Source organism: Ambystoma mexicanum, chromosome 12 (genome assembly GCF_040938575.1).
Source record: "Ambystoma mexicanum isolate Mex_15411 chromosome 12, UKY_AmexF1_1, whole genome shotgun sequence".
Classification (NCBI taxonomy): Eukaryota; Metazoa; Chordata; class Amphibia; order Caudata; family Ambystomatidae; genus Ambystoma; species Ambystoma mexicanum.
The window spans coordinates 920,934,816-920,956,208 of NC_090936.1; the positions used below are offsets into that span (position 1 = coordinate 920,934,816).

Here is a 21,393-nt window from a genome sequence, read left to right on the forward strand (position 1 = left end):
GTTCTCATTTTGCAGCAGTTGCCCTCTCCTCACATGCATCTTACCTTCGTTTGCTGCTCAGTACCCGCCAAATCCATTTCTCTATGATTAGCCAAGCAAAATTCAAACGGGATCAGAGATGGGTGCACAGAAGATTTCTTCATTTAAAAGAAGGACTAAGACATTGCCATATTGAACAGCCTGGCAGCATTGTTAAGAATATAATATACCATATTTAGATAAACAGATACCTATATGGGCTTACTAAAGGATTTGTATTCCATCCCCAACACGGCCGTCAAGCTCCTTCAGAGACTACTGTCTTAGTCACTTTTTAATGTGCGCTATTATTAGCCGAATCTATTGCTTTACAAACTGGGAGGAATGACAGAGAGAGACACAGCCTGTAGGTGGTGTTTAGTTATTTGCCCACCCATTGACTGCCCATGGCCATGGTAATACAATGGCCATTCCAACCCAGTTCCTGCCCCTCCCTGCCCTCAACACCTCCTCCTGATAACTCTGAGCTCATTTTATTTGTGCCTTGCCATCAAACGTTGCACCAGGACCGGCACCAGGAATTTTCATCTGGGAGCCAGGTTTGTGATCAGGGGGGCTCAATTTCCATTGGGTTTGGGTCTACGAGTACCCTGAACAATGTGCTGGCATTAATCCAGATTTCCGGCAAAAAATGCCTTCCTAGATCGGGCAAATACATTTGCATCGCTCTATAGAAACATTACAGAGCAAAACAGAAACAAGGAAAATAGTGTTTCAACATCAATGTACCCATCTTCCATTGCCATCTGCTCTTCCCTTTCTATTATGTTCACTTTTCCTTCATCTTTCACCCTGCAGTAATCTCCCATCAGGTCAGGTACCCCTGACCACCATTCCCATTTACCTCCACGCCCACCCACCCCAAAAACCCACATCATGTCTTCAGTGCTTACTTTTTAAAACAAATAAATGCCAGGGCACAAATATGATCTAGCATTCCTGTGACACTGCTGGGTGGGCAGTTCCCCACCACTGCTACCACCACCCATAGGTGCTCCCCACAGTGTCGACATATTTGGGGTTACACTACAGCTCGCACCTGCTCATTGTGGTTGATGGATGCATTGACTATCACCACTTCATAATTAAAGTGAGTCTGAGACAATAAGTGCCAGGGCTCAAAAATAAGTGCTGGGGCTGAGCCCTGGCAAACACCCCCACAAATTAAGCAATGCATTTCTTTCTTGGCCTGAATGTGGAAAATCAAGGGTAATGCTTCCTCCTCCTCTGCGAGGGCTGAGCAGCAAGGCCTCCAGTCTTTGTTCCTTCTCAGAGGGTATGCACTCAACAATGCCATCCTGAACACGGTTTACTCCCAGCAGGCCCCAGAGCAGGCGAGTGTGGTCCCGTCATCTTGTTGTAAAAGACAGATCCCCGTTCCAGAATACTGAAGCAAGAAATAGGATATTTTGTGCTTACAAAATGACATTTCTAAGCACATTTTATTTTGTTCTTGCATTTTTGCAGAACATTTTAATTGAGTTCAGTAAATGAGGGAGTGCTAGCATGCAGGAGAGAGAGCCAGGGTTCGGGGAGTGGGATCAGGAGATAGACAGTTTAAGCTGAGGGGTTTACAGTCTCCTAGCATCGCTCCCGGTGGGGCTTGGCAGGGAAGAGGGGCCCTTACTCCCCTGTCATGTCCCTATACATCATTGTCTGGTACATATTGTTTGAAGTGGATGGAACGGATAAAGTGGATGGAACGGATGAAATTGATAGAACGGATGACGTGGATGGAACCGAATGAAATGGATGGAACCGGAATTAAATGAATGAACCGGAAGAAGTGGATGGAATGGAAGAAGAATAGGATGGAACAGAAGAAGAGGGAATAAAAATATAACGAACAGATGAAATATAAAGAACGGACGAAGTAAACGAAATAGAAGAGTAGATCGAACACGTGGAAAGGACGGAGTGGATAGATAAAGTAGATAAAGGAATGAAATGGATGGAAAGGATGATTGAATTGAGCAGAGGGAGTAGATGGAACAGATTAGTTGGACAGAATGGATAGAACAGATGGAACGCACTGAGTGAATCGAGCGGATAAAGTGAATGCAAAAGATGGAACATAGAGCTAGTTGGAATAAGTCTACTTGTCAAATGAACGGATGGAGCAGATGAATCAGATGGAACGGAGTAGACATATTGGCGGGCAGAGCGAATGGAACAGACGAAACACGCAGAGTGGATGGAAGGATGGAGTGGGTGGAACGGATGGAGTGGGTGGATCGGATGGAGTAGATGGATCGAACGGAGTAGATGGAATGTAGGAGTGGATCGGAAGGAATGGATGGAACAGAAGGAGTCGAGGGAACGGTAGGAGTCGATGGAACGGATGGAAGAGATCGATCGGATGAGACGAACGAGCTGATTGAACAGATGGAAAGTTGAGTAGTTTTAACAAATGGAACGAATCAAATGGATGGAACGGATGCAGTACATGAAACAGATACAGTAGACATTACAGATTGAGTTGATGAAACAAATGGAGCGGATGGAACAGAAGGGGTGGATGGAACTGAAAGAGTGGATGGAACGGATGGAGTGGATGGAACGGATGGAGTGGATGGAACTGATGAAGTGAGTAGAACACATGGAGCGGATCAAATGAATAGGAAGGGTGGAACACACTGAACAGTTGGGAAGGATGAAATGGATCAACGGATTGGATGGAGTAGCTTATGTGGATGAAGGTTTGAATGATAGAATGGATGGAAAGACTAGTACATTAAATGATGAACCAGACGAAATATATGGACAGACGAAGTGGAATGAACGGACAGAGTGAATAAAACGGATAGAATAGATGGTACAAATGAGCACTCAATCTCAAGCGCCTTACTGAAAACCACCATATCACACTACCATGCTTACTCTCTCCTACACCACCACTCAACTAGAACACAGCGATACTATGACACATTCGGTATAGCTGTTCTCATACTAACACACGCCACATACTCCTCATCATACTAATTAAACACAGCTAGCTGAGCACACACTGCTAGCCTAAGTGTCTCCTCAGGCCTTACGCAGCCAGAAATGAGTCTGGGTGTCAACCCTCCAGAATGAACACATATTCCTGACCTCTCAACCACCACACCTACCCCTAAGAAGCAGCTATCATGCAAGTGCCACACCGGCTGCACACATATCCGGTGCACCCACGCACGTTATGACTCTCTCTCTCAACTGACTTGAACTACGGTTTCCGAGGTCATTCAACCAACCAGCGCTTTGAGTTCATACCAATGATACATAAGGCGCTATATAAATGCAAAGTAACATAACATAACATATACTGGTTATAATATGCAATTGTCCATGATGGTATTTTGTTTGATGTGTTTACTTTGATTTGCTATTGAATTTCACAATTTTGTTCAATAATGTTGCCTGATATTTTCAAAGAAAGGCGTGTGTTCTTGGCAGGTTCTGAAACATGCGCGGCCAATTTATTAAACCATGACCAAGGCTTTTTTGAAATAGCTTATGCTGTGAACTGAATCACTTCTAAAGGCAACTGATTTTGGCAGGTAAGGGACAGTGTGATTACATGATTTGGCCAGGGTCACACACTTTGGTTAAGTGGTAAAGCCAGAATGTGAGCCTAGCTTGAAATTTAGATACTTGACCATGCATCTTCCATGCTCAGGTTGGTACAAATATGTGTTGAAGTTTGGTTTTGAATACCTAAAATACTACTCAATTGTATACATACACTTTAAAAAGCCACATGATAAACCAACCTGACAATGTATATACATCATTGTGGAAATGTGTTGATGAACAGGAGTAAGGGAGTCATTTAGTTTTGAATCAAATTGCACAGACGGGCCCACTCCTGTTGCAAGTGTTTGCAAAAGGGCCCCTCCCATGCAATTTTAATTGTTTCCACCAAGTACTGGTAAAGTAAAGCAAAAAACGCTGGTAAATATCGCCTCTGATCTTCACTTTTCCACTACGTGTCTTGAAAAGTGTAAATCCCTCCCACAATTACCGATTGTGGGAGCCATCCATAATGTTTTCTTTTTTAATCTGCCTGCTTTTACCAGGGTGTAAAGGTCAGGCAGATTCCATAGGAATCCATTGGTTTTCTATCAACATAAAAATACATGCTAGTGGAAAACCAATCGGATTCGACAGGGGGACCTGTACGAGCAGGCAAACTTGTTAAGTCCAATCTGCTCTCCAACTTCGCCTGCCAAATCATAACAAATCCTGCACTGCATAAAAAGTGGCGATATATGCTTTCAGCACCACTTTTTCCACTTGGTTTGACTTGGACAATGAGCCCCTACGATTATAGCTTTATTTTCCTCATCCTGAATGGAATCCTACAAGCTCCATCACAAAAAATAATGAGAACCTACACAAAGTTTCATAAGAGACAAAGTGAAATCAAATGATATGATATGATATGGTATTTGTAACGCACCTATACACGAGTGTTTCAAGGCGCAACGAGGCAGGGAGCGGGGGAAACAAGGGGAAGACAGACAAACGATCCTACTAGGCCAGGTGTCATTCAGATCGCGCAAGTGCAGAGGTAATGGGAAAAGGAGAAGTGTAGGGGGAGGAGGTGGGGGGGAAAGTGCAATACAGGGTAAGTAGCGTAATAAAATAATAAATAATAAATAAAAGGGCCAGCTGGTGGCAAGTGCGAGGTAAGTGCAGAGCAAGTGCTGGGAAGGCGGCTGTAGGGATGCAGTGACAGTCCCGAAGTGCAGGGGGAGCCAGGGAGGCAGTGCAAGTGGAGAGTGGCTGGGCCCTGGGCCGAGGTCACAGAGTGGCCCAGATGCAGGTTAAGTGCAGACTTCGAAGGGGAGTTAAGCAGGTTTAGCAGGGGAGAGGGAGAGAGAAGGCAGAAGCGAAGAGGAAGGTTTTGAGGTGCTTCCGGAACCGGAGATGGTTCTCCTCAAGTTTCAGGGAGGCAGGAAGGCTGTTCCAGAGGGAGGCCCCTGCTGCGGAGAGAGATCTGCCCCCAGCTCGTTGCTTCGAGAAGCGGCTGACCATGAGAGAGTTGGAGACGGATGAGCGAAGGGCTCGTGAAGGCAGATATTTAGGAAGAGAGAGTTGAAGGTATTGTGGCCCCAGGCCCCAGAAGGCCTTGTGGACAATGCAGAGGGTTTTGAACTTATGCATGACAAGGTAATTGTTTCACACAGCTTGTTCTGCGTCCCCTTAATTTCTAATCACCCAACAATCACAACGTATATAATTTTAAGAAAAAAGTGCCACAGCAATGTTAACTGCTGGTTAAGCTTTCTCATCTCTAATCACGTCCTGTTGTAAATATCTGCATCTGAGACCCATTAAAAAGATAAGACCTCACTAGAAGGGCCTGTGCAGCCCTGGCTGGTTGTGTTTGAGGGGAGAGAGGCAGATAAGGGGCAGGGGCATTTGACCCTTGTCCAAATGTTAAATCCACCTCCGATTGCACTCTTTAGGAAATATTTAAATAGTATTTAGTTTTAAAAGATGTACACCTTTTATACTATGCAGAGACAGGAAAGAAAAACGTTCCTCTCTTGTGTTATTTTCCAGGTGTTCATGATTAATCTTCTGATAGGCAAATGTTTATTTTGGGTGTGGTCAATCCTCCCAACCTGCTCCCCTCCCCATCACTGGTGGGGTCCCACAGCAAATACGCTCCATTTCCGACATTGCCTAAACACCCAGCCAGCAGAATTTACATCATACTTTCCAAACAAGAACCACAAACTCTGTTATGTTAAGTTACTCAAATAGTATGAGGTTATCAATTCAGTTATAATCAGTTTGAATCATGAAAGTTTCTGCCAAATCAGGCTAGGCTTCCACACTGACAAAGATATATTCTATTTAGGTTGGAACTCGACTGGCAAGTACTCATGAAAAGATGATCTGAAACTGGTCCATACGTGCCATCCTAGCCTTGTCATTTTCAGGTAAGGTCTTGTTGGACCAACTCGGTGGGGTGCAGCTTAATTCCCTAGGCATAGCAAATGAAACACCCACATCTGGGAGTATACACTTTCACTTCGGGAGACAAACTGAAATAAACATGCATTGCCAAAGCCAACAGCGTAGGCTTTTCATTAGACATGGATAGGCTTTTACCAGTTACTGCCACAAGGGTATCACCTGGCCTTAAGATAGGAACAGTGCAAGTACCTGGGCATGTGATGTAATTGCCTGGTAAATGTCTATCTAATAACTATACACAATGCAAAACTGCTGGCTTTGCGATTGTGTGCTCTAGACAGGACTCTCGTGCAAGGAACAAACGCATTGATGCAGATATTGCTTACAAAATCAGCTGGCTGAAGACAGACAGACAGACAGACAGACAGACAGACAGACACCTTTATCACACCAGCAGCTCATTTACAGAGGCAATTAAGTAAATAAACACTAAGCAAAATGCTTAGATGTAACACTGGCATGTCCTATACAGCACATAGATTGATGTTACTTTGTGATAAAGCTTGTTCAAAGAGTTCCCGAAGCGTACATTTTGGCAGTGAGGGGGCATTTAGTTGGTAGTAATGTAATTAAATGGCCAAACACGCCCGTAGGATGCGTTTCCCCCCTCACATCCTGTCTCCATCCTATCTGTGTTCCAATGCAAGAGTTCTGGCTTACACCTAGTAGGCAAAACTAAAAAAGGATGGATGCAAGTCTCCAAATCCATCATACCTACCAGCATTGCTCTGGTCAGCCTTCCATACCATTGTCTGCAAATCAGCCTTGGCCCTGCCACTAATGTGAGCAGCCCTGCCTAAACCGCTATACTACAAGGCCATAAAATGCCTGTGGTTGTTTGTGCTCCAGTGCGGAGTGTACCTTATTCTCTTCACTTATACTTAAATTGTTAATGCAGAAGAATATATATTTTTGAACGTAATTTGTAACAGACCTGTGACAAATCTTTGAATAACGTCAATTCTCCACATGGGAAAGCCCTTCCCTGTAAGGCTAGGGTGGTGCGACTGCTAACCAATATTCCACCTAGGGGTGGTAACATGCAGGAGGTCCTTCCCGGGCAGGGCTCCCCTCTTGGGGATGAGGATGTATATTCTGGGCCACAACCACCTTAATAACCCCCATCATCCAGCATACCAGATAGGCCTTACTGTACTCCGATGCTATATTGAACTTGTTATGGTCCAGTAGTACCAGAACGAGGGAGCCATGAGGAGGCACAGAGATTGCCTCAGTAAAACAGACAAAAGACACTTGTAATTCTCCAAAGAGGAAAACTCATATAAACATGGAAGAAGGACTTACCTTATTGTCAAACCCAGCTGGGAGAGGCAACAGGTGCAGAAACCAGAAGGAGTTTAAAACGCTGTGGGCAGACCAGAGAAGAGTGGAGGACGCCAGCGAAGCGGTGAAGAAGTTCTCTGTGGGTCCAGCTGATGTAGACCTGAACGCGAAGCAGGAGGGAAGAGCTGAACAGCATACTAGAGCATGGAGCTGCTGCGGTGCTGTGAAAAGCAGAAAGAAAAGCCTGGTGCATTGGAGAGAGGAACCCCAGTCCCAGTGGCTTATGGAAATTCCTCAGATGGTAACAGGAGGTGCGAGAGAACCGGAGGGCACTCAGGGGTGGAAGATAGATGGGACGGGGACCCCAACACTTGCATACCCAGCATCCAAAGAGAGTTTCCTCATTGCAGTGGTGACAATAAGCCCACTAACCACCAGAGATGGGTCGAAGACCCCAACCAGTACAAAACCAAGCATCCATGGAGGGTTTCTTCATTGCAGTGGCAACAAGTCCACTAACCACCATAGATGGGTCAGAGCCCCAAGGATTGTAAAATAAGCATCCAAGGACAGCTTCCTCATCGCAGTGGTAGCAATAAGCCCACTGGCCACCAGAAACGGGTCGGAGAACCCAACTGTTGGAAACGAAGCATCCAAGGAGAGCTTCCTTGTTGCAGTGGCATTAACAAGCCCACTGACCCCCAGAGAAGGTTCTGGGACCCCAACAAAAGGGAACTAGCAAGCAAGTAGAACTTCCTCGATGCAGTGGTGACACTAAGCTGAGTGATCAACAAAGAAGGATTTGGGACTTTGCTAACACCAAAACATAGTGGCAAAGTGTACATCAAGCTGAAGATTGTGAGAAAGAATTTTTAAGACACCAGGAGAAGGGAGTCATTCTCCTGGGGAAAGGGCTAACGGTCTTGGGACACACTCTAATGATGCTAGGGGAAAGGTGTCATTCTCTGTGGCCTTGTTGTGAACTGTACCAAGAAATACCAGGAGAAGGGAGTCAATCTCTGTTCGCAAACTGGGAGTTGTGCTAGAGATGCCGGGGAAGGGAGTCATTCCCACTGGCTTTATCCAGAACTGTATAGACCTATACCAGGTGAAGGGTGTCATTCTCTTGGACATGGAAATCATAAAGGCAGTGTGAAACCTGCAGGCCAGGGGAAGGGAGTCATTCCCGCTGGCATTCTTGTTGCAAGAGAACATTATTTTAAAACACTATCTGAGCATCAGGAGAAGGGAGACATTCTCCTGGAGTAGGAACTTTCAGTTAGATTATCCTTTAGTTGCAGTGCGAGGGATAGAAGTAGGTTATGACACAGGATGGTGGAGTTTGATTTGACGGGCATTCTAACGGACCCATTAGTATTAATGTTGAGGCAGGGAAACCTCTCTTAGGAGATAAGGATACCGAGGGCCCCTTTTTTTTGCACAAATAAAAGTCTAGAACCACCACCATGCCACCTTTGTGTCAGGTTCCTTCTTCGACACCCTTACAGAACCGAGTCGATGCACCTTCTGCAGAAATCTGTGTGCAAGCAACATTGCGTCATTTATAGTCCGATATTGTTACGCATTTTATTAAGAATGATGTGAAAAAACGCTATTTCCTCAAAAAATGAACATACTTTAAATTACAGAAGTCAACTTTGTGATTTTAGGTTTGAGAAAATAGTTGTAGGCGGCCTGCTTGAGTAAGTGTGCTACCTCACTTTGAGGTGTGAATAGCTCTTCGTCTCCCTGGTCATTTGTGCTTTCATGGCTGTCTGGCATAGATCATTACCCAGGGCAAGCAAACTAATCCTGTTCAGGCCTCATGCAGTGAAGCCTCTCAGAATGCTAATCTCTCTGAGGTTCATGCTGCACATTTAGAGCAAAAGGCCCACTCTCTCTTGTCCCACATTCAAGGCCTCCTTTCTGGAGGGGACGGGGTTGCAGGGGAGGTGGCCTTGCACCCCTGGATCCATGCTGAAGCTGAGCCTGCATTTTGCCCTCAAAGTACCTGCCAGTGATTTTTCAAAACAGTCTTCTGAGAGTTAATTACTTAATCGGAGTTGTAAACCCGCTACAGGTGCACTTGCACTTGCGCGTTCTCAAGGTCACTGGGCCTAGTAAGATCGCTGTTTTGATCTCCCCTGTTCCCCTCCCTTGCCTTGTCGCGCTCTGAAACACTTGTGTATGAGCGCGATATAAATAAAATATCAATCAATCAATCAATAAAAAAGTCTTGCAGGCCTGCCTTCAGCCACTCGATTTATACGCACCCTGTGTGTCCTTCACTGAAGTCCTGCTAAAAACAAGCATTGACAGGGACGGTGTCAGGGCCTTTCCACCAAATAAAATGAAAGGGGTCTCTGCCCCCATGCTCCCAGTCATCAGTCTTGTAACACGGCAATATATTCATTTTGCTAGGTTCGTTCTAGGGCTTAAAATGTTTGCAGTGCTCCCATTACAAGCAGAGTTTCCTGGAGCCCTTACGGCCATCACTTCCCACCATATATACATTGTTATCACCTCATTGCATTCTAACACAGGTTCCTCCACTTCAGCCACTTGCTGACTAAGAAGGGTTTATAGATTTTCTGTGGGCATTCAGTTTTTAGGCTCCCTGTTTGACCATCTTGTGATAATTGGCAACTATTAACCTTATCTGTGTCACCATTGTAATGTATGCATCCCACGGGAGCTTCAGACTGTTTTTGGTCAAAGCATGGGGCCCCCAACCATCATGTTGAAATGGGCCCCCACACATCTTCAGCCGGGCCTTAGCATTAGCAAAGCCAACAGTTTTGGCTTGTATATAATATTCAGCATTTACCAGGCACGGCTATTAGATGCCCAAGTATTCGCACCATTTTGCACCTACTACCATCAATGGCCAGTTAATACCACTACGGCTGTGCCTGTCGAGTGCCTTTCCCATGCCTACACAAGAGCCCAAATTGTTGGCATGGCAAATGCGCATTTCTATATTTCTTCTGTGCGTCTAATTCTCCACCTTTCTGTGTTCTTTCACATTTAATCCACTACCTCTGCAAGATAGTATGGGTTTTAATGGCCATGAATATCTTGGGGTGGGCTGAACTGGAGCTGCTGCTCTTGCTAATTATCATCGTCTTAACAAAACTGCTGCTCTTATGAAACATACAGCGGCAAAGCCAACAGTTTGGCTTTTGTGTAGGTATCGGATAGGCATTTGCTACTGCCATAATTACTGTCTGGCCATAGGGTGTCAACAGCTGGAAAATAACCAAACAACGCCGACACGCTGTGTCCCTCCTTACATACCATCTCCCTCCAAGCTGTGCTAAAAAGAAAAAGCTTCTGTTAATAGGTGAGATCTGAAGGTAAGCAAAGCACACATTTAGGAATTTGTTAGTGGCATGCTGCCACCAGCTCAAACAAGATTGGTACAAATGCAAAAAACATTGTATTTAGAAACTCAAGTAATTCCGTAAAAGTGTTCTGGGTGCATTCCTGCCCCCAAAAGAGCATGGCGGGGTATGGAAAAATGATTCCAAACCTTCACTATCACTGTATATTTGCTGCCCCTGACCAAAACATAATTTTACCTCTGCACATCCACAGTGGGCATATCTGCTTTCATAGAAGGATATCTGCTCACCGTCGTGAAAATCAACAGCGTTTACTTAGCAAACATATGTGAACAAATGCAGATGTGAAGTGTTTTGAATAGAAGATTTACCTGGAGGACAAAACAAGTAATGAAACACCAGTAAAACATCTGTTGTCTTAGGTTAGTACCTCCTTCTCCTCAAACTTGCCACGCTGCTTCTAGATCAATACACCTTGCATATTCCACTCTCACAGATGAAAAAGAAAAGTTTTCCTGAACATTACGAGGCAATAATCTAGCTGGACCTTTTATTTTTTTATTGTATATGGTTACAAATGTTCAATCTTTACAATACCTATATAGAAAACAGTAATAAACATTTTATACGAGTAATTCAAATACAAAGAGCATAAAATGCCATTCTTACCACAATATCAACTCAATACGATAAACCAGAAAAAAATAATAAACATATACAATCTAATTCTAAAATCATACTAAATCGAATAAACGGTCACATTTTTGATCTAGGTGTAAGACTCTAATGTTATGAATGAACTATCCAAAATACTGCTTGCGAATAAAAATAAATGCTTCCACGTTTCAATTTCATTGACATCATTGCAATGGCAAAAGTAGGCTTGCTCTTTATTAATTATGCATCTACGAACTAAAATTTCTCTTGTAGGGAGCAAATTAAAACGAAACCTTAATGTGTTACGTGCAAAAACATTCGGAGAACAGACTAAATAAGGTGCCAATGGGCCTAGACTTTTATAATACGTAATTAAGGGAGCCAATGAAACATATCCATGCAGCTCTATAAAGTGCCAACTTTGACACACCTATGTCTTGTAATAAGATATTATTTTGAGTGGGCCAGCATCTGCAGCAGATTCATACAATAATCTGCCAGCTGATTCACTTTCCTACTCCTGCGTATTTCGAATAGAACAGCCATATCGCCATACAGTGTGTTTTCTGGGGGATTCACTATCTTTTGGAACAATACCAGAATTTTCCAATTAGGTCTTGATAACAAGGATTTCTGTGGCGCCGCCCGATGACGGGCGCGCACGCGGCGGCGTGACGTTGCACGCCGTCGCGTGCAATATAAATAAATGGGGCGTATCCCGGCCGCGTTAGAGCGACCGGGAAGCCCGAACCAAGACGGACGCACGGCTCTCAGTTCTTGGTGCCGGGGCTTGCGGCGATGCGCGCGGGGGGGGCCAGTCACCCTCAACAGTGGCGACGAGTGGGGGAAACAATGCCCGGGCCCGGCGGTGATCATCGGAATAATTTTTCACCGAAACGAGGTCGGAAGACAGACTTCGTTTCAGGCCGCGGGTAGTGTGTTGCCCACGCGGCTGGCGGCCATTTTGTGCAATGGGCTGTGGGATTTCAAGGAGCTCCGGTTTGGGCCCTGAAACCACCCCAGGCCTAATTTTTGGACATTCCAGTAGCTGACCGCTACATCTACACGGAGTTATGCCCAATTAGTGCATCGACTCAATTTTGGGTTTCCTACGTCGAGTGGAAGCTAGGAGAAGGCCTATCTTGGCTGGGCCTGCTGAATCCAGTTATTATTTTGGCTACCAATTTTTGGAACAACCAAAGGCATACTGCTTTTTCATCTCCTTCATCATCCTGGTGACTCCACCTATCTTCATCCTCTTCATCATCACAGAGGTGGCAGGAGTCACTGCATCCAGAGGTGGTCCATGCTGAGGAGCATTTTGGGCTGAATGTTTGAGTTGTGGCCCCGATCAGCAGTATGGGGGTGCCTGTGCGCTCAAACTCATGAGTGACACCGAGGATCAGGACGGAGCACACGTTGTGGCGGCGCAGCTTCATCCTCGTGCTCCAGTGGCCCCGCAGGGTCTACTACCTCCAATGCAGCAACCGGCAGCTCCAGCAGATGGTCAGGCAGCAGTTCCCACCCTCCAACCCCCAGTTCAACCTGCTGCTGCTCCTGGTGTTCAGCTGGCGGCGCCTGCCATGGCACAGGTACGTGCGCATGCTGCCCTGCAGCCCATCCCCGAATTCGATGTGTCGGGCCCGCCATCCAGCTTGGGGCCCAGGAAGTTGGGTGGACCGCCTGGACATGTATTTCAGGGCTGCGCAAGTGGTCGATGATGACACCAGGCTGGCCACGATGTTGTACTCGATAGGGCACTCTGTCCAGGAGACATTTGAATCTTTGCCACAAGGGAATGGAACCTACGATCATGCAAAGGCCGCCCTCCAGGCATATTTTCTGCCCCTAGCCAACGCCGACTATGAGCGATTCATGATGCTCTCTGCCAAACAAAAAGATGACGAGACCTTGGACACGTTCTATGGGCGCCTAAGGCGTCTGTCGCTCGCCTGCGCCTGGGGCGATGCAGAGGACATGATCAGGACCATGCTTATCCAGGGGTGCTCATCAGGCAAGCTCAGGCGCCAAGTGCTGAGGGAGCCTGGGATAACGCTCCAGCGCATCCTTGAGCTAGGAAGGTGCCACGAGGTGTCAGAGGCGAGAGCTGCAAGAATGGAGGCCGGGTTGCGCCCCATCAAAACTGAAGAGATCTGCGCGATGTGGCGAGGGGGGAGAGGTGCTAGGAGATTTGGCGGCGGCACACGGGACAGAGCTGGGAGGGCAGGCGAGATTTGCCAAAAATGCGGATATAACCTGCCTCACCCAGCGGAGTGCCCTGCAGCTGGAAAGACCTGTGGACGGTGCAGGTTGCCAGACCACTTCTCAAGGGTGTGTAGGGCGGCCTTGCCCGTAATGATGCCAAGGGGCCAAGGCCGAGCTGTCTCCACTCGCCAAGGTCGGCCGTCCAATGTCGCCCAGGTGGACCAGGGCGAGGAGGAGGCTCAGGTGGAAGAAGCAGAAGAAGAAGACGACGAAGAGAACATATTCTTTGTCTCAAGTGTGGAGCTTCTAAGAGGCAGGAACCGACGACAACTAAGGTGCGTGGTCGAAGTGAACCAGTCTCCAGTCCCTGTACTCGTGGACACAGGGGCATCGGTGAACGTCATGGCCCGAGAACACTACAACGCCATCGATCAGCCGCCCAGGCTGGTCACGCCAAAGGCCCGCATCTTCGCATTCGGTGGTGTGGAGCCCATCCCTCTGGACGGGGCCTTTGTAGCAAAAGTAGAACACGATGGCTCCCACATCACAGCCCGCTTCTACGTGACCCCAGTGAGTAAGAACACTTTGTTGAGTTGTGCAGCGGCGGAGGCTCTCGGCATTGTCAGCTTCGCGTACTCCGTCTACCTGGAGGACATTAATGACTTGCTGGAGAAGCTTCATGCCCTATTCAAGGGGATTGGGCAGATGGTCGGGGAGCCGGTGCGGCTGCACATTGATGATTCGGTACAGCCGGTGGCCCTCAAACATCGGAGGGTACCTTTCCACCTCCGTGAGCAGGTGGACAAAGAACTGGACAGCCTCGTCGATCTAGACATTATCGAGAAGGTGGAGGGACCGACTCCTTGGGTGTCCCCCCCATAGTGGTGGCAAGGAAGCTCAAACAACCGGGCGCAGTCAGGATCTGCCGATTTTGGGTCCACCACCATGGGCACCCACTTCCTGGTTCTGGTGGACGAGTACTCCCAGTACCCCGAGGTGGAGTTCATGGAATCCGTGGCGTTTGAGCACGTGGTGGTGGCGGTGGAAAAGTTGTTCGCGGCTCACGGATTCCGACACACACTGTGCTCGGACAATGGTGCGCCATTTCAGGGTGAAAAGGTTTGCTGAACTGATGGTGAGCTGCGGGGTGGTGCACCGGAAGATCATGCCTCTGTGGCCTCGAGCGAATGGGGAGGCGGAACGCCTGATGAGGACCCTCAATAAGACATTTAGAATTGCCCAAGGACAGGGGCAGTCCCTACAGAGAGCCCTGTACCATTTCTTGAGGGTATACCGCTCCACGCCACATGCGTCCACAGGGGTGGCCCCAGTGGAGGCAATTTTCAAAAGGTGTCTGCGAGGGCTTTTGCCGGAGGTCGGAGAGCGAGAACCTGCAGTGATTGACGACCAACGAGTCGAAATGGACGGGCAAGCGAGAATTGAGCAAGAGAACGTGCGGAGAGGGCTTCGCCCACAACAGCTGGAGCCGGGCGATGAGGTTCTCATTCGCAATCGACACCCGCATGGAAAACTCTCTTTGCCGTATGAGCCTGAGCCACTGGATGTCGTGGCAGTCCGGGGCTCCATGGTGACTGCGTTGGATGGACGGTCGGAAGTGACTCGCAACGTGAGTTTCTTCAAAAAGATCAGAGACCCTAGAACTGGCTCACCTCCTGATCCGGACCTGGGAGGAGTCCTGGAGAACGAGGGAGACCCACCCTGCATGGCGGAGTCCCCAGTTCGGGGGCCGTCGCCGGACGGATCACCCGTGCCGGAGGCGAGCCGGAGGTACCCCCAGAGGGCTGGGCGAGGGAAACCAGCTCGCCTCACCGATTACGTGCTGGGACAATTGGCTGAGGATCCGGAGGGTGAGAAAGGCTAGCTAAGGGGACCCGGGTAGATGCCAATAAAGGGGTGTTCACGGAACAGGGGTTTGTGATTTGTCTTCCTTGCCCCATTGTTTTCATGAGTTGTTTCAATTGCAGTGGTGTATAGTTTGCAGTGAATAGTTCAATGATAATTGTTGGTTCTCCCCGATGACGGGCGCGCACGCGGCGGCGTGACGTTGCATGCCGTCGCGTGCAGTATAAATAAACGGGGCGTTTCCCGGCCGCGTTAGAGCGACCGGGAAGCCCGAACCAAGACGGACGCGTGGGTCTCAGTTCTTGGTGCCGGGGCTTGCGGCGAAGCGCGCGGGGAGCGCCAGTCACCCTCAACAATTTCCATCCCAATTCAAACCTCAGAAGTGCACTACGAGTGCAATTCGGAAGTCCAAGAGCCCTCCTCCAAATCAATGCCTCCAATGTATACAGCTTCTACAGTATCCAACGTTTCAATTCCATACACAGTTTCGGCAATACTTTGCCTTCATAGTAATTGACAAGTTGAACCAGCGAAAATCTACCATATTTCTAATTAATCTTTCTTAACTGGCCTGCCAATGGAATTGGTTTTGTTTATTAGAAAGTCCCAGACGATAATGTGATGAATCGGAGGTGATTTTCCCAGAAACCCGGGCCTTGGATCCTTCTAATGTGGCCAGAGAAAGGCAGATGCTTCCTGCTCCTGACCCTGGGGGTGGTGTTCTGCAGGAGGATCACACGAGAGGGGAATCGGGTCAGGAGAACTCCTTTGCTAACTTCCCGAGAGACCCTACAGTCTTAATGGCCTATTGTGGAATTGAAACATTTCAATAAAGGGATAATCAGAACATTGGGGACTTCAAGCCCCACAATGTACTAAGTACTGGGACAAGGACGAAGGACTCAGAGGCACTAAACTGCAAAGTGCACTCTACTGGTTCTACTTACCCACACCTGAGGGGGACTTTGAATATAAATGGCCCCCTCAAGTGCAGGGCATTAGAACAAAAAGGTGGAGTAGTTGCAGAGGTTGCCAGCCGCAATAGCAGTGGAAGAACAAAGCAAACTGAGCTGCCGGAGCCGCCGCTATCTTTGAAGTGGATGTCGGTCCTGAGTGGGTTTTCCAAGATTGATGGCTTTAAATGCAGAGGTTGCACAGCGAGAAGCAGTGTTGTAGTAGGCTTGTCCTGTGGAGTGAGAGGCACTCCTTGTTGCGTGCTCTGTTCCGTTGGCTGCTGAGCACCTGAGTGCACTGGGAACGAGAGAAGCTCCTTTGCCGATTGGCACGGGCCGAAGGAAAACCAAAGCAGTCTGCCGTGCAGGAGGCAGCAGATGAAGCAGAACGAACATTGGCAGCAGATCAAGCAGACGCGTGAGCAGACGCTGGTGACTTTACACTTGACGGGTAATCCCGGTGCACTCCGTAATCGACTGCTGGCCACTCATAACAATTTTGGATATGGAATATAAAGAAGTCACATTTGCACAATTAGAATTTTATAAAAAGACAAGAAAATAAAGGTTCTAATCATTGCTATCAAAGCCAATATTATTGTCCAGACAAAAAATACTGAAGAATCCATATTGTCTAAATAACAAGAGAACATAATTATAGAAATAGTGTAACCATTATGGCTAGAGTGAGGAAGCAGCAACAGTTAAACACAACATTAATAAGCATTGCCAAAGAAGCACAAGTGTACTAAAGAAAGTATGTCAACAATTAATTGATGTGAAAGTTGGAAAACTAGAGTGGCAGGATAGAAGCCTTCCCAGTAGAAAGTATCAAGGAGGAGAGGAGCATAACCTGTAATGCATGTGGCTGTAATGCTTTTGATTAAAACATGGTCTCTGTGTGTAATGCATTTTGAGTGCTCCAAGAGCCATATTGGCATTTTCTCCAGGCCTCAGTGAAATTTGCACTTGATCTGAATTTGTAATGGTATTCATATTATTTTATCCATGTGTTCAGTGCTGTCTATTGCTTATGTAATTCTGCATTGCTCCAAGGACACGTTGGAAAGAAAATGCACGCATTGGCTAGAATGAGTCGGTGCAGATAAAATTTGCTAAAGCTGAAGAGAAGTTATGCAATTGTTTTTTTGGTTCCATGAGAAAGGGAAGAGTTTTGCCTCTTGGGGTTACCATGGTTCACTCCGACCAGGGGCCCATGAGAACTGTCAACAGGTAAAGACTAGAAAGCCAGAAAGTGCTGGAAAATGCCATTACGCATTTCCAGGTGGTTTAAAATGAGGGGCACCAGAGCAGTCAGACAGAAATCTTTGTTGGAAGAGTGGACACAGTGCTTCCATGACCATTGAAGCCAAGATCTCTCTGCTTGGCGGTTTAGGAGCTTTTCTGTGACGCTGGCAAGATGAGGAAGTGTCCTGCAGCTGCTTCAACAGTGATGTATTTTGCTTAAGGCATTCATTTATTATTCTAATTGTATTTATTCATGTATGTATGTTTTTTGTGAATAAAGGCCTGTAAAGAGCCATTTACAGTTTAGCAGAGTGTCTGTGAATGAGTGGCTTTCATCGTCCAAGGTTTCTTCATTTAGTGTGCTGTGAAATAGATCTATGCACTTTTGAAGCTAAACATTTGGCGCTGTGAGCAGGGTGCCTTGTGATGAAGAATTCCAGGCATCAAGGGATCGGTGCTTGAACGCTGGTGGGCAAGATTTATAATGAGTCAATTTTTCTTCCCCCTCTCTTTTGTAGGAGTCAGGGTTCGTTAATACGTTTTGTCTGTGCACTTTGCGTGACTGCATTTAGGTTGCTGTGAATAAATTATTCTAGATAGATTATTGTAATTTATTGTAATTATCAACACTTTGTTTAAGAAAAAAATAAGGGGTTCTCTGCTGGAGGAGAAGGCCTAGGTGTTATGATCCCAGGGTGGGTAAAGAACCAATATGATAAAGTGGCCCAAGAATGGGCATGCAGCTCAGGATTGAGTGAACAGCGGGATGAAAGTCTGGGTGAGGCAGGACCCCCTGAGGTTGTGCCTTGTTTACATCAGGTTTCAGTAGAGAAGGGAAAGGAGTTTGCCACGCTAGGGAGGCAGGGTTGGATCCTATTGCATGCATACAGAAAAATGCACCAGAGAAATGTTGAGCTGAATGAAACTATTTTGCGTTTAGAGAAAAAATTAGCTGCTGAAAGGCACATCTTAGTAATGCAGCAATTACAAATAAAACTTTGGCACAGGTAAAGTAGATAAATACCAGGGAGTGGCTGAGCGGGCAGTTATCAGGTTTGCACGATTGAAATATAAAAAACGCTGAGGTAACAAACAAAAGGAAGGTTGCTGCTGTAATTGCTATGGCAGGGGTGGATTGGGACCCCAATCAGTGGGATGGTGATATTTGGGATTTCGCCGACTCGCAGTGCAGCCCAGAGGTGGATCGAAACCTGACAAAAAGACAGTAACTGCCAAACCAGTAATGAGGCATAGGGCTGGCCCCATCCGCATTACCAAGAGTGGGGGGGTGGGAGTTGTGGATTTGACTACCCTGGAAGACAAGAGGTTGGGGAGAGTATTACTCAGCTGAGGCAGAGAACAGGTGAGCCCTTGTTTACATGAATGTTGTGAATGTTTGATGGGGGTGCCTGTGGCCTGTTGGTAGATTCCACAGATTCCCCACGCTTCCTGCCGCTGTCCAATATACCAATATACACAAAGTATTGCGAGCAGGGCCTCCTCCAGATGCAAATGGCCAAGCTTTACAGGTGCCTTTGTTGCACCTAACGGCTCAAGGCTGTAAACGTGAATATCCCATCACCAGTGACTGACCCGCTGAGGAAAAGAAGTGGTACACGTGGAAAGAGGCAATTCAGAAAATCAGGGAGCATGCCATGAAGGAAGCAATTGAACTGGTACATATTGGGGTAGTGCCACTGTCAGTGTCAACCAGAAATATGGTTATACAAACTGCCCCACCCTCATATGAGAGTCTCATTATGACTTTGTTGGTAGGTATGACTGGAAAACCAACTGATGAGGCGGTTGATGCAATTCGGCAACTGTCAGACATGGGTGAATGGGACAAAGGTGAAGATAGACCGAGATGGAGATAGGGGCGGAGTGAGAGAAGAACGGAGGGCAGGAGACAAGACAGTAGAGACTCCCGGGTGTCAAGAAAGGACATGTTTTTGGAATTGTTGAAAGATGGTGTACCACGGGAGGAGATTGATGGCATTGAACCCAGGGAGATGTACGAGTTGTATAAAAAGAGAGGGCTTGCTGGGAAGTAAAGAGGCAAGTGGTGACTAATCCAAAAAGGGACAAGTAACAGGAAGACGGGTCTATGGGGACCTCTTCCCAGTACCAGCCCACTTATGCCGATTTGAGAAACGTGGCAAGTGCAATGTTAGATTGTACTACTGACTCATTAGAACGCTGGTTCAATTCTGTTGCAGACGAACATACTAAGATTTCCTGTGTGGACGCAGAGGCTCAGGAGGGCGATTTAAGGGTTTGGCCAAGTATGCTCACCAGAAATGTGGAGAAGGCAACTTGCAAGAGGGCACAAGCTTGGGGGATTAGTATCCCTTTAGAGGTAGTGAAAACAATCATTCCACAATGTCCTGTGTGTCAACATCTGCATCAAAGACCCATCCCTCATATTGTCCAAGGCACTTTACAAAGAGGCAAGTTGCCCGGTCAAATCTGGCCGATCGATTATATCAGGCCTCTGCCAATCAGTAAAAGATGTCAGTTTGCATGTACATTTCTGGACACATAATCTGGATATTTAATGGTACTACCAAGTAAGAGAGCCACAGAACTGAACACCATTAAATTATTAGATCAGGGGGGCGTGGCCAAGATGGTGGGCTGAGTGGACGTGTGTTAGAGGAGCTCTGTCCAGGCCCGCAAAACCGAAGAGAATAACTGACATCAGGCACGTTAAGAGAGCAGAGATTCAGTGAGCCGCAGCGGGAAGAACCCTGCGAGGGAGCAAAAACTGTGAAAGCTGCTCCGACAAACGAGGCAGAGAGAAGCGATCGAGGCGGCAGTGGGTGCGTCGGAAGAAAATGGCACCCAGCACCTGAAAGCCCGGGTGTGAAACATCAGACCACGGCATGTGAGACAGTGGAGGAAGCGGAAAGAGCCACAGAGACGGTCCAATAGATGTAGGATGTGGACCGCAGGGAAAACTGATCCGAAACAGCACTCCGGTGAGAGCCAAGAGGTGCAGCGCCGAACGGGGTGAGACGATCCAGGATAAAGGAGGCGGGAAGATCATAGCGAAGCACCCTGGCACTGCGACTGGGGCTGAGGACGAAGGAGGACAAGGGCTGACACCGGAGAGGGAGCGGAACGGGAGGAGCGGAGACCAGCCTAGGCAACTCCGACGGGTATATACAGAACAGAACTTGGGAAGAAAGGAAGACCTGCCAGCGAGAGGCGGAGACACCAGCAGAGAGGAGGAACAGCACTGCTGGCTGGAGGGAGGGCCCATAGAGACCCCACGACTGGAGAAACGAGGTCCTGAGTGAAAGGGGAAGAGGTGAGGGATGTTAGGCAGAAACCTGTGCAGTTCCCTTAGGGACCACTGCAAAAGACTTAAGACTACAGGTGTTTGGCAGTAACCCCACTTGGTAGCAGTCCGTACCACACAGATTCACTTGGTAGCTGTGGCTGAGCAGTCAGACTTCCCTCAAGAAGTGTTAGGCAGTATATAGAGTATACACAATAGGTACAGAGATACAGTAGCACAAACAAACACTGACCAGAGCTTTGGTGTAAAAGTATATAGTTATTTATTTAAAGACACACTTGCAGATTACACTAGCACAAAGAGGTAAGTAAATTCAACACACAGTCACTATTATATATATATATACCACCCTAATTATTTATTAGACAAGTCTTAATGAGAAACACCACTTATTTTCAGACAGAGGTGAGCGCTTAACATAAGATGGCACTCTAATAAGTTATTAAAAAGGGAGGGAAAAAGGCAGAGTTATGGAAGTACACAAATTTCAATACTTTTAAAAAGAACCACAGTAAGGCAGGAT

General features: G+C 47.1%; 1 protein-coding gene across 10 annotated transcripts in view; it reads right to left on the bottom strand.

Moving 5' to 3' along the window:
• CAPS2 (calcyphosine 2) overlaps window positions 1–21,393 on the bottom strand; it is a 1,666,464-nt gene that overhangs the window by 1,468,120 nt on the left and 176,951 nt on the right. The gene's annotated exons all lie outside the window — the stretch shown is intronic.